Raw genomic sequence first — 17,158 nt, forward strand, 5'->3', positions numbered from 1 at the left:
TCATTATTTTCTGACTAGAGTTCCAATTGCCCAGAAAATAAGAACAAGAATTGGCCATTGGGACAGCAGCAAATTAAGAAGTTTCTGTGCAGTGAAAGATACAATTACCAGAAACCAGAGACAACCCAGGAAATGGCGAAAATCACCACCCGCTATTCAGCAGATAAAAGATTAATATCCAGAATATACAAAGAGCTCAAAAATTAAACAGCAAAAGAACACATGTCCAAGTTAATGAATGAATGGGCAAATGAATAGTGCAGACAGTTTCCAGAAGAAACACAAACAGCTAATAGACGTGGGAAGAAACGTTTTCAACATCCATAAGGAAACCACACTAAGATTCCTTCTCACCCCAGTCGGAATAGCAGCTATTCGGAAAATAAATGGCAAGGAACATCGGCCAGGACGGGGAAAGGAGCTGCGTGCACTGCTGCCAGGGATGGAAATGGGTGTGGACAACACGGGAGCAGCCTGGGAGGTCCTCAGGGGCCAAGGACCCTCCTGTGACACCACCACATGCTCGGGCATCCATCCAAGGAGTCCAAGTCAACGTACAGGAAAGACACCTGCGCGCCCAACTCCCTGGAGCTCTGCCCACCATGGCCCGCTATGGAACCAGCTGAGAGGCCCAACAACGGAGGAGTGGGTAGCAAAACTGTATATATACACACACACACAATATATATATACACACACATATATATATATAATACACATACATGTATCAACATGTACATGGTCACTGGGCATGGTGGTATGCAATTGTCATCTCAGAGACAAAGGAAAGCACAAATAGTAGGATCACAGTCCAGTCTGGTGTAGGTCTAAAGAGAGACCCTATCTCAAAATAATCTCTAGCCCGGTACTGGTGGCTCACGCCTGTCATCCTAGCTACTCAAGAGGCTGAGATATGAGGATCACCGTTCAAAGCTAGCCCAGGCAAGAAAGTCTGTGAGACTCTTTTTTTTTTTTTTGGGTCCGGTCGTGGGGCCTGAACTCTGGGCCTGGGCGCTGTCCTTCAGCTCTTCAGCTCAAGGCTAGCGCTCTACCACTTGAGCCACAGCACCACTTCTGGCCTTTTTCTTTTTGCTTATGTGGTACTGAGGAATTGAACCCAGGACCTCAGGCATGCAAGGCAAGCGCTCTACCACTGAGCCACCTTCCCAGCCCGTCTGTGAGACTCTCATCTCCAGTGAACCACCAGAAAACTGGAGGTGGTGCTGAGGCTCAAGTGGTAGAGTGCTCGCCTTGAGCTGAAGAGCTGAGGGACAGCGCCCAGGCCCAGAGTTCAAGCCCCTTGACTGACAAAAATAACCTTTGCTGGTGAAGTGGCTCAAGTAATAGGGCCCCTGCTTAGCAAAGTATAAGACCTTGAGTTCAAATCCCAGTACAACCACCACCAATAATAATAATAACTTTATTATTCTTATTAATTATTATTTTATAGGCAGAGTCTGTTTGCCTCTGGGTGGGGGCAGAACAAACTTGCCCTCAGCTCTCCCCAGGCTCTCTGTTGTGAAGGTCACTGCCAACACTGTGAAGGTCACCGCCATCACGAACAGTCTTGGGGTTTTCGGCACTAGGACTCTCAGCCATCAAGAAGCCAGAGTTATGGTGTCACTACTCCATGAAGCCCTGACCGCACAAACCCAGGCAGCCCCTTGGTGCCTGAGGCCTCCTGCGGGAGCAGAAGTGGTCGGGGTTATGTCAGCAGGGGTGATGGGCCAGGCCCAGGGTGTGGGAGTGTGGGGAGGAGGCCACCGCAGTGCCCGGATGAAAAGACTACTTGACTCAATGGGGTGCTACACCAGCTGGGCCAGAGTGCTGACGGCCTCTCCCTGTCCACAGGGAAGGCCTTCGGAGAGGAAGCAGAACCACAGTCCTGGCCAGGACACTGGGATCCCACAAAGCCAGCCAGCCCCAACGGTCCAGCCCTGAGGCTGGAGGAGCAGGCGGGAGGCTTTGCCTCTGCTGGACTCTGGCAGCCACTTTGTGGTCTGTTCCCTGGAACTCTTCCGTTCTCAATCAGGCTTGAGTCCGTCATCTCTGATCCTTTTGGCTCTGAAGCGCTGAGCCCGTGGTCATGAGGGTCTGGCTCCATCCTAGGCCCAGGGAGTGGTGAGCGGGTGAACAGGGCATGCAGCACCATCCTCCATACCCCATCCTCCTCCATCCTGTCCTCTTCCACCCCGTCCTCCGGGAGCTTGTCTGAGAGGTGGATGACAGCCAGGGGACCTGGGCACGAGCCTTCACATCTGCTGAAGTTTCCCGGGGAAACGAGTTCTGCAGATACCAGAAGCCTGCACCGTACAATGCCTGCGTGGATGGAAATGTTTATACAGTGTGCTCACAGTGCGGCCACTGACTGATGTCATCCTTTCCTGTTTTAGGATAACTGCTCCTTTGCGAGCGTTGTTCAGTGAGGGCTGAATGAGTCACTATTCCTGACGGGTCATTCCTGGCTCTTAGGAAACAGTGGTCGAGATTTATACAAAGTCTGGTTTCTAGTCCCGCGTGGTGGTACCTGCCTGTACTCCCAGCCACTCAGGAGGCAGACAAACGAGGATTGTGGTTTAAGACCAGCCTGGCAAGAGTTAGTGAGCCTCTGCCAGTGAAAGAAACCAAGAATCACATGGGAGCAGGCAGCCCAGGCCACAGACTGGGGAGATCCTATCATACCAATGGCATTCAGTGAGGCATGGTGGCAAATGCCCGTCGGTTCAGCTCTGCAGGGTGGGTCAACAGGAGGACTGAGATCCAGGGCAGGAATGGCTGCTAGATGCTACTTGAAAAGTAAAAAGGCATAGGGCTGGGAAGGTGGCTCAGTGTAGAGCACTTGCCTTGCAAGCCTGAGACCCTGGGTTCGATTCCTCAGCACCACATAAGCAAAAAGAAAAAAGCTGGAAGTGGCGTTGTGGCTCAAGCGCTAGAGCGCTAGCCTTGAGCTGAAGAGCTGAAGGACAGTGCCCAGGCCCAGAGTTCAGGCTCCACGACCGGACCAAAAAAGAAAAGAAAAGAAAAGTAAAAAGGCATAAAGGGCTGAGGGCGTGGCTCATGTGGTAGAGAACCTACATGGGAAGAATAAAGTCCTGGGTTCAAACCTAGGTCTGCCAAGAAGAAAGGAAAGATTCTTCTTGTTCGAGAATAGAAATGAAGGTAGAGGAGGATGAATAACTTTTCTCAGCACTCCAGGAGGGGACAGGGAAGGAATCGGAGCTGCACCCTCCCCGAGGTTTTGTTACCCAGAGAATCTATTATTCGAGTGTGAGCTCACTGGCACCCTCTTCGACTTTGCTTGGCCAGCTGCTGAGAGCTGGAATTGTTCCCTGGAACACTTCAAACAAAGGAAAATCAAATCTCATGATGTCAACGCTTTAAAAAAAAAAAAATTTCTGGTACTGGGACCTGAACTCAGGTCCTCAAAGCTGTCTCTCAGCTTTTTGCACTCAAGGCTGGCATTCTGCCACTCGAGCCACAGCTCTACTTCTGGCTTTTTGCTTATCAATTACAGGTAACTTCTGGGCTTTGTCTGCCTGGTCTGGCTTCAAACTGGAATCCTCAGATCTGAGTAGCTAGGATTACAGGCGTGAGCCACCATGCCTGGCTACCTAAGTATCTTGAAGAAGGTGATGTGGAAGAAGGGGATTTGTGACCCCATGAATGAACAGAGCCTACTCTGAGGCCTGAGTACGGGCTCTGGGTTCAAAGGAGATCCGAGAGCTTGGCCTTGCTCTTCTGTAGCCAGATCACCTGCAGGATGGTCTAACTGGCCTCACATGTAGAAATAAGCAGAGTCTCCATGGACATGTCTCCAGTGGGTGTGAGTGAGCACACGTTCATGCTCAGACTCTGGGCCGGAGCAAGCTCTCCATTTCATGTCTTGCTCCTCGTTCTACTGAGGATGAGCTGCGTGCCTACCCACTGCAGCCGGACAACAGCAGGGAGCTCCCACAGCAACTCCACTCTGGGGAGTCTCCCCGATTCTCTTCCGGAGGCTTCCGGGGTGCCTGGGCTGCTTCGGCTGGCTGGGGAGGATGGAGGGCCACTGCCCCAGAGAGGCTGGGTATCGGCTCCCAGGACCCAGAGAGGCTGCGCCTGAACTGCTGGCTCCATCCTTGCAGACGCAGAGAGGCTGCATGGGTCTGGGCCCTGCCACCCGGTCTTAAGCAAGAGCACGGTACATCTGGGATCTTTCCGGAACGTGCAGCTGGCCACATTCAGTCCACAGGGTAGGGACAAGGCTGGGGAGGCCCTTCCTCTGCACCCTGAAATGTGTCAAGCTCACAGTATGGATGCAACGCGTCCCCCCTTCCCCAGGAGACTCCACAGCTCCCGGCCACCCTCCCTCCCGGCTGTCAGAGGGACAAGACGGCCCCGAGGACCCGTATGGCACCAGCCTGCAGATGAGACTGCATTGGGGAGGGAAGACCAGATGTGCAGAAAGCAGGGCAGGGCTGGAGGAGAGGGGGATGGGGAGGAGGCCAGGCCGGCGCTGACTGGACACAAGGTGGGCCAAGGCGAGAGCGGCCAGCTGCCTCTGGAGGGGCTGAAAATGCTAAAAACAGCACAGGCCCGAGTGCCTCTGCCCAGCTCAGCAGCCTCCGCTCCCCGTGTGCCTCCCCCCCTCGCTGCTGAGCTGTGCGCCCGTTTGTTCTGTGTGCATGTGCGTGTGCGCGTACTGGGACTTGAACTCAGGCCCTTGCATTCCCGATGAGGTGTTTTGCTCAAGGCTGGCACTCTAACCCTGGAACCTATCCCTCCACCCCTGGCTTTCTGGTGGTTCACTGGAGATAAGAGTCTCATGCATCTGTCTGCCTGGGCTGGCTTTGAACCGTGATCTTCGGATATCAGCCTCCTAGGATTATAGGCATGGGTCACTAGGGCTTCTTCTATACAGCAACTGGGGCCAAGGTTGGGGGGTCATGGTGGTTCCCACTCTGAAGAAAAAAAACTGTTTTCTCAAATAATGCTCCCCCCCCTGTTGCACTCCCCCCCCCAGTGGGATAAGAAATGGGAACAGCGCTCATTAATAAGGAGAGGGTGTAGGAGCGATCTGAGCACAACTGGTTCTTCTAGAAAAGGGAGGAAGATGCAAAGTACAAGAAAAGCCCGGGTGGAAATAAAGAGCTGGCCCGGTCCCGGATGCATTAAAGTAATAACATCACTGCCTGGCAGTTTATCACTCCCCCCCAGCAGCCAGCCTGGAAGCCGCGGCGAAAAGAAAAACATAGAGGACAGAGTTGTGGGCCGCTGGTCTCCATGTTGCCCCTCCTCCCTGCGCCCCTCCCCACTGGCCCCCACCCCAACCTTGGACTGCCCCTGGCTTCTGGAGCCATCACTAAAATTCCTTCCACTCTTTCATCCAATTTCATGGAGTAAGGGATGGGCCCTCTCTCTAGAGAGAGAGGTGTGCTGGCGGGCTTGTGATGGGGGGGGTGGGACAATGGTTGCCATGGAGACGCAGTCTCAGACATACAGACACACACTCATTTTAATGCAGGATGGTTTTTTCCCCCACTTTTCTTCCAGCAGGGGAAAGATCCAGTGCCCTATTTTTAGTGTCAGATTTCAGCCAAACAATTCACTTTTCGTTTCATTACACGCACGCGCGCACACAGGCACACACGTGTGCACACGCACACGGGCACACACACACACACACACACACACACACACACACTGCCGGGTGTTATAAGTAGGTCACATCTTCTCTGTCTTGCCTAGGCGAAGCTGGCTTCTAGCAGAGGATTTCGCTTGATGGAAATGCAGATTTCAGGCCTGCCGGGGTCCTGCTCTCATTCACCTGGCTCTGACCGGTAGAATGAATCACTGCGCGGACAGTTCACACTCTCAAGCTTCAATTCAAAATGTGGACGAGGTGATAGTCGTAAGAGGAGGGAGAGACGTTAAAAAATGATAAACCCCTCTGTTTTCTCCATGACTACTGTGGGTTCTAGAAAAGATTATAATAGCCCTCAGCCCACTGGTGGGGATCACGCCCTGGCTGGCCCATGTCCAACTTCAGCTTCTGATCTTGGTTCCAGACTGACTCTAGGCAATCGATCCTGAGGATGTGGGTTTAGGGTTTTATTTCTGCTCTGGCCCAAGTTGTAGTTTTTGAATGTTTCTGCTTTATTTACTTAGTTTTTTGCTTTGTGCTCTTCTTTGCCAACTCTTACCACCCTGAGACTAGAACAATGTGTTGACTTCCAGAGGCCACCCCAGGCCAGGCTTGAGGAATCCCAAACTCTCACACACACCCCAGATCCTCCCGGGTATTTCCTCCTGTTCCTACACAGGCCAACTCCTCTTTCCAAGATGGTGGAAGGGCCTTGCTCTCCGTGCTCAAAGCCCTTTTTTTCTGGCTGACCCTGATCTCTGCCTTGTCTTCCATGGCACAGAGTGAAGGACTCCTCGTGGGTGGAGCCCAAGGCATCTCAGCACCCTCGACTTTTAAACCAGACATGTGAAAGGCTGGGATGGAATCCTCAAGCCAGAATGAATGCTGAGGCCCGTCCGAACAGCAAACGCTCTGCGGAGCTGGGTTTCCCCTTTCGTTAGTTTTTCTGTTTTACAAATCTGAACACAAGTTGCATTGTTTATCAGAAAAGAGAATAATTAAAAGGAAAAATGAGCCAGATAATGGTGGCTCATGTTTACTAGCCTCCTAGCTACTCAGGAGGCAGAGATCTGAGGATGGTAGTTCAAAGCCAGCCAGGGCAGGAAAGTCTAGGAGACTCTTAATCTCCAGTGAACCACCAAAAAGCCAAAGTGGAGCTCTGCCCAATTGGTAAGGCATCAGCCTTGAGCTGAAAAGCCAAGCAAGAGCATGAGGCCTAGTACTCACACACACACACACACACATACACACACACACACACACACACACACACACACACCAAGAACTTCCAGTGTGGTTTGAGTGCTGTCCGCTGGGTGTGTGGTATGGACAGGAGGGAGAACTCTGTCTCTTCTTCCTGCAAGAGAAGCTGCTTTTGTGAGTGACCCCAATTTTTCTAGAATGAGCATATTTGGGTGCTAAGGACAGAATGTGGTTTAGAAAGGTCGCAAATTAAAACAAGCATGCTCTACCTCACCCTGTAATCCATGCGAGAGCGGAGCACCAAGTATGGGTAAGTCATATTCTGCTATGCCGCCATTTATATCATCATTAATCTCTCTTGAGGAATTAAATACTAATCCTTTGGGGGGGGGCAGTGGTTACCAGGACTTGAACTAAGTATCTCACACCCTCACTCAGCTTTCTTGTTCTTGGCTGGTCCTCTACCAACTGAGCCACGCCTCCAGTTCTGCTTTTTGCTGGTTAATTGGAAGTGGAGTCTCAGACTTTTCTTTTTTAGGCTACCTTAGAACTATGATCCTCTGGATCTCAGCCTCCTTAGTAGCTAGGAATATACTGGTAGCTGGCCTCCTAGGATTACAGGCATGAGCCACCAGTGCCTGGCCTCCTCATCTGGTTTAGCATTGGGATCCTGGAACTTCCATAATTCAAACTTAGTTCCCTGGGCTTCAGCCCGGAGCCTGCTGCACCAGCCCTTCTCCAACGCCACTGGCCAAGGAAGAAATGTCCAATTGGCAGAAGATATCTCAGGCTCTGGAAAATGATTCAACTATTCCAAACTGCTTTAAACGTTAATCCAGTTTCCAACAACAGCTTAAATTTTGACATACGTGGTTTCATAGAAGTCTATTTTTACTTCCTAACTCTCCCACCAATTGCAGTCTTTATATGGAAATTCCTACATTTGATTTCTTCAATTACTATTCTATTAATTGAATGCAGTTGTAGCCTGTCTCTGCCCCAACCATTCTGAGCTGTTCCTCACTTGCTTCGGTGTGATATCGATTCAGATTTCGTTATTTATTGCCGGAGTGTTCCTGGTCTCCTTCCGTTTCCTTGCTCACACAAGGATAACAGTTGTTTCTAAAAACTGCTTTGAAATTACCAAAGGGAGAAGAGCAGCCACGAGATAGAACTCTGGGCCATTCTCCCTGGAAAAATGCCTCAGTGCAGATTTGAACTTTGGGCATGTATTATACAGAATTCTGCCAGGAGCTCCCTCCCGATAGGCTGAGCCAAATATATTTCTGCTTCTGGGCCAGGTCATAGTACCATCTAAAGGGGGGCAGAAGGAAAGCACTGGATTTGATTCCTCCTGTCTCAGAAATACCATCCCCCATAAACCGGGAGCTGAGTGTCACTAGTCTTGTAGATACTTCCTAATCCCATCAGGTTGACCAGATAACACAGCTGACAGAGTGAATGGATACCACATTGACCAAGTTTCCAGGGCTGAGTGGGAGGAAAAGATCCTTGGATTCCCTCACGGTGTTGCTCCCTGATAAATCAGGGGCACCCAGCAGCAGAGATGTGACACGAAGAACATTAGTGCCACAAAGTGATTTAAAAACTGGGCAGAGGCAAAGACGGATCAGAAACATCTTAGTGCTTGTGACTGCCGAGTGGATGGTGAGGATTTCAGGAAGCTGAAATCACTTTGGGATCATTCAAGCCTTGGGACTAAGCCAGGATGGGGTCTTGGGCCCCCACAGCCTAAGGGTGGGACTTCCAGTCAGGAACTTCCAAGGCCAGTAAATACTGGCTGGTGTTAGCCATAAAGTCCTAAGTGAATGAATGCATCTTCAGGGTTTTTGTCACAAGCATACTGCTGAATGTTACAACTGTCTCCCTTGGGGATGCAAGTGGGACCCTCGATGGCTAGCGTTGGCCAGTTTCACTGGTGTAAATGGTCCCACTGCCATTGATTTTTTTCAAACGACCAATGTGACGTCGATGATAGGTGAGCCGGAATGCACAGGTCATACGGGCGCTCTACGAGGCATGGGATTTCCTCCAACACATATGAATGACTGCTAGAGCATAGGGAGAAGAGTCACATGTGGTTTAAGAAGTAATGATTTGGCCAGACGCTGGTGGCTCACGCCTGTAATCCTAGCTTCTCAGGAGGCTGAGATCTGAGAATCACGGTTCAAAGCCAGACCAGGCAGGAAAGTCCATGAGACTCTCATCTCCAATAAACCACTAGAAAACCAGAAGTGGTGCTGTGGCTCAAGTGGTAGAGAGAAGAAGAGGAAGAAGAGGAAGAAGAAGGAAGAAGAAGAAGAAGAAGAAGAAGAAGAAGAAGAAGAAGAAGAAGAAGAAGAAGAAGAAGAAGAAGAAGAAGAGGAAGAGGAAGAGGAAGAGGAAGAGGAAGAGGAAGAGGAAGAGGAAGAGGAAGAAGAAGAAGAAGAAGAAGAAGAAGAAGAAGAAGAAGACGATTTAGTGATTGAGTCCGCATCAGGTTGACCGCTCCTCAGAGGCGGTCCCAGAGGTTTCCCCTCCACCCCTCCCTGGCCACTTCACATCCCCTCCCCTGGGTTCATCCTTCAAAATTCTCAAGAAACAACAAACCCCACTCCAGTGGTTAAGGGTGCTAACTGCTAACTTTTTTCTCCATGTAGACTTATGGCACACAGAACATTTGGTGCTGTCTGTGACACCCACCTTACATCTTGGAGCTAACCCTCCACATGTGTCTGTGTAAAAACTCGGGGGAAGAAAACTCCAGAAGGGCAGCAAGAGGCAGCACGGTGTTTCAGAGAAGAAGAAAAAGAAGAGACAGGTCCTGGGTGGCAGAAGACACCACCTTCCTGCTCTGCCCCTCCTTCTCTCCCAAGTCAGAGCCCTGTCTGCCCTGGAGGGCCCCAAGGTGGTGTTTTGTGGAGACAGGAACATGAAGGATGGGTCATTCCTTCCTTATTCCCAGCCCCGCAGGGCCTTCAGTAAACACGATTCCTTCTCTACCAATTCTCATCTCCAGAATATTGGCTTCAGAATCGTGGGCAGCCTGGGCCTTCATTCCAGTAAATGTCATTGTTTAACTGAAAGTTTATATGATTTAATAATTATTCTGAGCTATATTTAACCACCAGCTGCCAAATTCCTGGCCATGTAATAGTTCCTGTAAGCATGGATAGAAAACCACAACTCTGTTCCACAAGAACCTAGGCAATTGTTTGTTCTAAGTCTTCTAGGAGTGGTCAGGACCCAGAAACAAACCCAAGCCCACCTGTGGGTGCTCCAGGGACACAAGGGGAAGAACTATCAGGGTCACAGAGCAAGAGAGACGTCAGTCAATTGACATGCCACAGGGCAGGTGGGCTACAGGAAGGAAAGGAACTTGTATTTATCACATCATTATCTGGAGGGCTGGCAGAGGCTAGCATTCTGCCGGGCAGAGCAGTTTATTAGTATTCACGAGGATGGGCATTGTTAGGTGAGATACGGAGGCTGTGGAAGGGCCTCAGAGAACTTTGGCTCCTGACCTGCGATGTTCCATCTTCCCACCACCATCATAATCTAGTCAAGCAGGAGACATGCCATCTTGAGGCTGGTCCATAGTAGAGCTGTGGTTTCTTCAGAGAACTTTTGTTGTTTGGGTTTTTTTTTTTTTTTAACTGTATTTTTTTGTCTTTTCTTTTTTGGTACTGGGGATCGAACCCAGGATGTTGCACTTGCTAGGCAAGCGCTTTGCCACTGAGCTACATCCCAGCCCTCTTCAGAGAACTTTTGTTCGCACTATGAGCCAATGGCAGTGTACTACTACTGTACAGCTCTGAGAGATGGGGTGTCTCTCCCTACTCCCCCCATCCAGCCATTTGCCTGGTCTTAGGCTGGTCTGGTGTGGTGAGCTAAGGACTAGAACCTGCCTTGACCTGCTGGTAGATGCATATGACCTCATGAGGAATGGCACATCAACTCAGCCACTCTCTAACTCCCAGCTGGTCTACTCAGGAGTGGGGTGAACATTCATCCTCTCCCTCTCAGGAGGCACTGGGTGCTAGGGTCTCTATTTCTGAAATGACTGAATGGGGGTGGTTTAGACCGGGGATTGGTTGAGAGAGAAAAAAAGGAAACCTCCCACCACACGTTCTCCTGGGACAAAGGTTTTCTACTTGACCGACATTTATATAACTAAGAAGTCTATAAATAATTCTTTGCAGAACCAGGAACATCTGCTCAGGATGTCGTATTCTTCTACAAGACATATACCCTTCCAGAAGACAGGGGATTTTGAGAGATTCTTCACAGAATAAAGACAATAGGCTTCAGTGCGTATTTTTGTTCCTGACTATAAAGAGAAGCAACTCCTTCTATGGAGAAGAAGGGTACAACTGTGTGCAGAGTGGCAATTCCCCTGGGGCTGCCCTGTCCCCTCCTCCAGCCCTCCCACACATTTTCCCTTAGATATTGAACAGTATTTTCCTTAAAACAGACCCCAAAGTGCTAAGAAAACTAAGATATGTAAAAGGAGAATCTTCTCTTGATCTCCATTGAATTCTTTCCCTATATATCTGTTCAGATGCTCCTTTAAAAAATGTGAATCAAGTCTTGTACTGGTGGCCCACACCTGTAATCCTGGCAATTCAGGAGGCTGAGCTCTGAGGATCATCATTTGAAGCCAACCAAGGCAAAAAAAAAAAAATAGTCTATGAGATTTATCTCCAATTAACTAGCAAAAGGCCAGAAATGGAAGTGTGGCTCAAATGGTAGGGTTCCAGCCTTGAGTGGAAAAAGCCAAGTGAGAAGACGAGGCCCCTGAGTTCAAGCCTCAGTACCAGCACACAAAAAATGCAAACCAAGATGTGCCTCAACGCTCTCCTTTGTCCTTTAGACTTACCTTTTCTTCATCCCCTTTCTTAGGCAACTCTTCACTTCCTTTTCCTTCTCTTTCTTTCTGCTCCCTCCTGATCTCTTCCCTTTTCTTCTTGTCATATATGTATTTTCTCTTCCTTTCTTCATGAAAAACAACCTGGCCAAGTCAACAGCCAGTTTGGAAGAAGGCATGCCCGGCGATGGTGGGAGAGTCATAGGGGCGGCTTTCACACTATTGGGAAAGGAATGCACAAGTATGGAGAGAAGGAAACCTAAATAACCCATGTTGTGATGGGTTGGAGTGAAAGCTAGTGTGTAAATTATAAAAGAAGAGAGAGAGAGACAGACAGACAGATAGACAGAGAGAAACAGAGACAGAGAGAAAGAGACAGAGAGAGATTCTGAGGATCAAACCCAGGACTTCACAAATGCTAAGCAAGTACTCTATGCTACTGAGCTCTGCCCCCAACCCAACCCAGAAATACCTTATTAGACCAGGATGAAGACGTTTTCTAAGAATGGTGAGGATGTGTCTGGAGGACCATCCATGAAACCATCTTCTACGGACAGATCTGGGAACACACGAGGGTCAGAGTGAACAGGAAGTCCATTGATGAAAACAGAAGTCTCTGTGTTCATACTGATACAGTTCTTAAAAGAACAAATAAACGTCTTCTCCAGTAGAAGATCAACTAGCCAATACTGAACAGCTAATGCCTTGAGGAAAATCACCATTCCGGAGCTATAGTAACAGTAATTAATGCAGGTAAGACATGTCAAGTGGAGGCTGGCGACCGGGGGTCAACAGCGTTAGATCAGTGTGGGTGGATGTGAATCCATGGCCTGCCCAGCCCATCTCCCGAGGACTTCTGGGTCCATAAGGGTGAGACGATTCTTAACCCCATACTCTGCCAACAAGATCACCTAGGCCAAAGACATCCAGGGTTGCACGAGGAAAGGGAGCTAACTTCTGACTTCTGTGCTGGGCCGCAAGGTCATGCGGCTATCTGGGCACAGAGAACAAACCTGTGCTCCCTAGGAAAGCCTGGGCAACTGGTAGGGGCTGAAAGAAGCTCCCTAAACCCCAAGTCCAAGCATTAACCAGCCAGAGGACACACCCCGCCACTGAGCCCTGGATACTTCCTTCCCGGTGACACATATGTCTTCAAACGCATGTTATGTTTTTTTCTGTCACTTACCCAGAATGCCTGTGGTGTTATTAACCCCCAAAGAGAAACTGGAAAGAATGGCATAGGTAGGGGAGGGCTCCTGGGAGAAATGCCATCCCAGGTATGGGCGATGAGGGGTGTATTCGCCTGTAAAGAGTTCTATGATGATGATGATGATGATGATGATGATGATGATGATGATGATAAAAACCAACCGAAAGCCATCTGGTTTGTATAATCACTGTGTGCCTTGGCTGTGCTCAGACAAGTCTGGGACATCTATGAAAAGATGCCCCCTCCCTTTCCCTCCCCCTCCCCCTTCCCTTCCTCCCTCCTTCCCCCTCCCTCCCTCCACCCACCCCTTAGGAATGCCACAGGCTGGATTGTGAGATTTCACTCGTTTTCAGTTCCCAGGACATGTCACGTCTCTGGTGTCTCGAATGCTCAAAACATACTAAGTTGAAAACAAAAGTCGTAAAACAACAACAACAACAACAATGAAATACAGGTCTCTATGCAGCCCTTTCAAATCTAGCCGGACACACCCCCACCCCCCACTTCCCAAAGTCTGCCCAGATGCCGCCCTCCACGGAGAAAACCTGAAAACCTGTCCTGTAGTAGCAGAGGACTGCCGCCACCCGGAGAAACTGAGGGAATTGCCAAAAGAAACTAGGTCGGAGCCTGCTAGAAGGATGCCGACAGCTGCTTGGGTTTCTCACTCCATATTGGAAGTAGCTATGAAGCAGGCGCTTGGCCGGGTGATATATATATATATATTTTTTTTTTTCCCGTTTCTTGGAAAACCAGCAAAAATCATCCCAGAATTTGGAATACAAACAGATCCATGAGTTCTAGCTGGGCCTGGGATCCTGAGGGGTAGGAGGAGCTTAAGAACGGTCCGCTCCTGCCCTGCCCACAACTCCAGTCCCCTGTCCCCCCTCCCTCCCGTAACTGGTCGCCCACTGGCAGGAGTTCCAGAGTTGGGAAGAGTGAAGGGAGGGAAGTGGGGCGGGCGGGAGCAAGGCTGCACACTGACTGACTTGGCCGTAGGACAGCCCCGAGTCCCGGGCTGCAGGCTGGGCGTGGGTGGTGGGCCCCTTGCATCCGCCAGCACACCCTCCCTTCGTGGCCACCGGTCCAGAACCAGCCTGGCTGGCCCCAGCCCCCGGCCACTCTTCCTGTGCCCGGTGTCACTCAGGACCCCTCCCTGGCACTGCATGAAGGCTGCTCAACCACTGGCTGTGTCCTCATGCCGTTGTGTCCCAAGACAGAGCCATGGCTCTGTCCTGGAGAGCAACTCTCATAGCCCAAACCCCTACCACTGCCACCTCCGCAACCACCACCACCACCACCACCATCATTACCACCACCACCATCACCACCACCACCATCACCACCACCATCATTACCACCATTACCACCACCATCACCACCACCACCATCACCACCACCATCACCACCACCACCATCACCACCACCACCACCACTATCATCACCATCATCACCACCACCACCACCATCACCGCCATCACTATCACCATCACCACCATCATCACCACCATCACCACCACCACCATCACCATCATCACCACCATCACCACCATCACCATCATCACTACCACCACCTCTCACTCTCCTCTGCCCCTATAGCTGAGATTGGGAGTCTCAAAGCCATGAAGCAAGTTGTCGGAGGGTACCAGGTGGCCTGGGTGCTGGTGGCTTGTAGCTGAGTGGCTCTCTGTTGTGGAACCTTGGTTGTGGTGTCTGGTGCCCACTCCCCTGGTTCTCGCCTGTCGGCTGAGTCAGATGGTCTGGGCTCCCTGTGCAATCTGTGAATGCTCTCCTATAACTTTTTTTTTCCTGCTTCACCCAGTCAGATTCTGGGGTCAGAAACCAAGGAACACATCCCCCTCCCGCCATGCAACCCCCCCCCCCCACACACACACACACTCTGCTCCAGCATCTGTCTCTACAGGGCAGGAAACCAAGACCACTGCACTGAAATCCCAGCTACTCAGGAGGCCAAGATGTGAGGGTTGCAGTTGGAGGCCAGACCTGGGCAGGAAAGTCGTTAAGACTCTAATCTTCAGTCAGTCTCTTATAAATCAAAGCACTGGTGTGGAGCCTCACGCCTGTGGCTGCTCGGGGGAGGAGGACTGGGGTAAGGGGGGTTTGGAGGGTGAGGTGGGACCCTGGGGGTGCCCCACACTTCACTACTGCTTGTAACAGGAGCCTTGCAGGAAATTGCAAAGTGACTTCCAGAGGTATCTCTGCATTTCTATTTCTGGCTGAGAATGTGGTTTAAATGGTTTTTTGGTGGTTTTTTTCCCCCCTGTGACTATTTTAGGAACAACAGTTCCTTGATTAAGACTTACTTCTAGAGCCAAGTGAAGGTGTTAACTTTAAGTTCGTCCATTTATTTAGAGAGCCGCCTGCCGGGAGGCGGACTCCATGCGCCTGTGTGCTTGTGGTAGGATAAACACACCACGGTGAGGGAAGGGAGAGACAGAGGCCCTTTCTGTAACAAGCTCACTGAAGATCTCAAAAGGGCTCACGCCCGTCATCCTAGCTTCTCAGAAAGCTGAGATCTGAGGACTGTGGTTCAAAGCCAGCCCTGGGCAGCAAAGTCCATGAGACTCTAATCTCCAGTGAACCACCAAAGAATGGCAGAATATGAGCCTCAAGTGCAACTACCAACGAAGAGCACAAGGTCCTGGGTGCAAGCCCTAGTACTTGTGCATGCACGTGTGCACGCACACACACGTGCACACACACACACACACACACACACACACATACGCCAAAACATCTCAAAGCGAAAACATTTCTTACTCTGCCAGTGTTAGTGTGTCACTCTTCTTACTGGGAAAGACAGACCAAAGAATCGTTGACAATTAATAGAAATTATAGGAGAGATTATGGCTAAGTGCCATCTGCTGGATTCTCCATGTTTCCTTTCGATGCGGTCTCCAGTCCGTCTCTCTCTTGCTTTTCCTCCTGTGGCTAATTCACAAGGCTGCCTGGGGTGTGTGTACGTGTGTGTCAGGGAACACATGTACAGGAGTGTGGACCTAACAGATCAGAGAACACATCCACCAGACACAGACCGATCTTGGAAGCTCTGATCTCAGAGCATGGATGTGAGTTGGCTTTTAAGATTTGCAGTAGATTGCAGAGGAGGCGTGCACGCTGCGTGGATGGAGCAGGGGCAGGAGGCTGGGGACGGTGGGTGGCTCTGTCCCGCTGGTGGCTGGCGAGTCTCCTGTGGCTGACATTGCAACCCTGGGCCTGAGGGGCTCAGCAGGTGGAGGACAGGGGCCTCTGTGGACGAACATGACCTCTTGCCCGGTGCTCAGCTTGGAGCTGGGGTGTAAGTGTCTGGCAGGAAACAGGCCTCGCTGTTAGTAAGTGCTGATGACCATGTTTCCATGCGAAGTCAGGCCCGGTAGATCCCAGAACTGATCATGGGCACTGTTTACATTCCAGATCCTGTTTTGACCAATGAGCAAAGCCGGTGCTCAGCAAGCCCCCACAGAGGAGTGGTTGGTGAGCAGCTAAAAAGGGTGAGAAACTATTTAAAACCAAAAACTGCTCAGCACTGATCTGACTCCCTGTTTGAAACTGGTCTTCGAATGTGAGCAACCTCTCATGTCAAGTGCGCATCCCTGACCTGGCATCTTAATGTTCTAAGCTGGGTGCCAGTGGCTCACACCTGTCTTCCTAGCTCCTCAGGAGGCTGAGATCTGTGGATTGAAGCCACACAGGCAGGAAAGACTGCGAGACTCTTATCTCCAATGAATCAGCAAAACGTCAGAAGTGAAACCGTGGCTCAGGTGGCAGAGCCCTAGTCTTGAGTGAAAAAGTCCAGAGAAAGCACAAGGCCCTGAGTTCAAGCCCCAATACTAGAACAACAGCAGGAACAAGACAGCAAGTGACACACTTGTGCTGTGGCGAGGTGGCGGGCGTGCCCTGGGTTTGGTATCGTGTTTCTGGTCCTTGTGTTCACAGAAGTACTCAGAGCTGGAAGCCCAGAGTGCGGGTGGGGAGAGGGGTGCTCTGGATGGGAAATGGAGGCGTTCTGGAATGAGGAGACTCTAATCAAGGGTAGCACAGGCAGGAGAGGGAGCTCTGAATCTGGACTGTTTCTGCGGGGTGTGGTGATGGGCTGAGGAGGGGAGAACTTTCTAGAAGGGAAGGCACAGGCCGGCTGGCAGGGAGCTTGGCACTAGTACTGCACAGACCTCACAAAGAGGTCCGTGGTGGACAGGCTGAGGAGGGAGGCCTGAGATGCTGGGGCTGGCCCTCAGCT

The sequence above is a fragment of the Dipodomys spectabilis genome, unplaced genomic scaffold (assembly GCF_019054845.1).
Source record: "Dipodomys spectabilis isolate Male_0828 unplaced genomic scaffold, ASM1905484v1 ptg000148l, whole genome shotgun sequence".
Classification (NCBI taxonomy): domain Eukaryota; kingdom Metazoa; phylum Chordata; class Mammalia; order Rodentia; family Heteromyidae; genus Dipodomys; species Dipodomys spectabilis.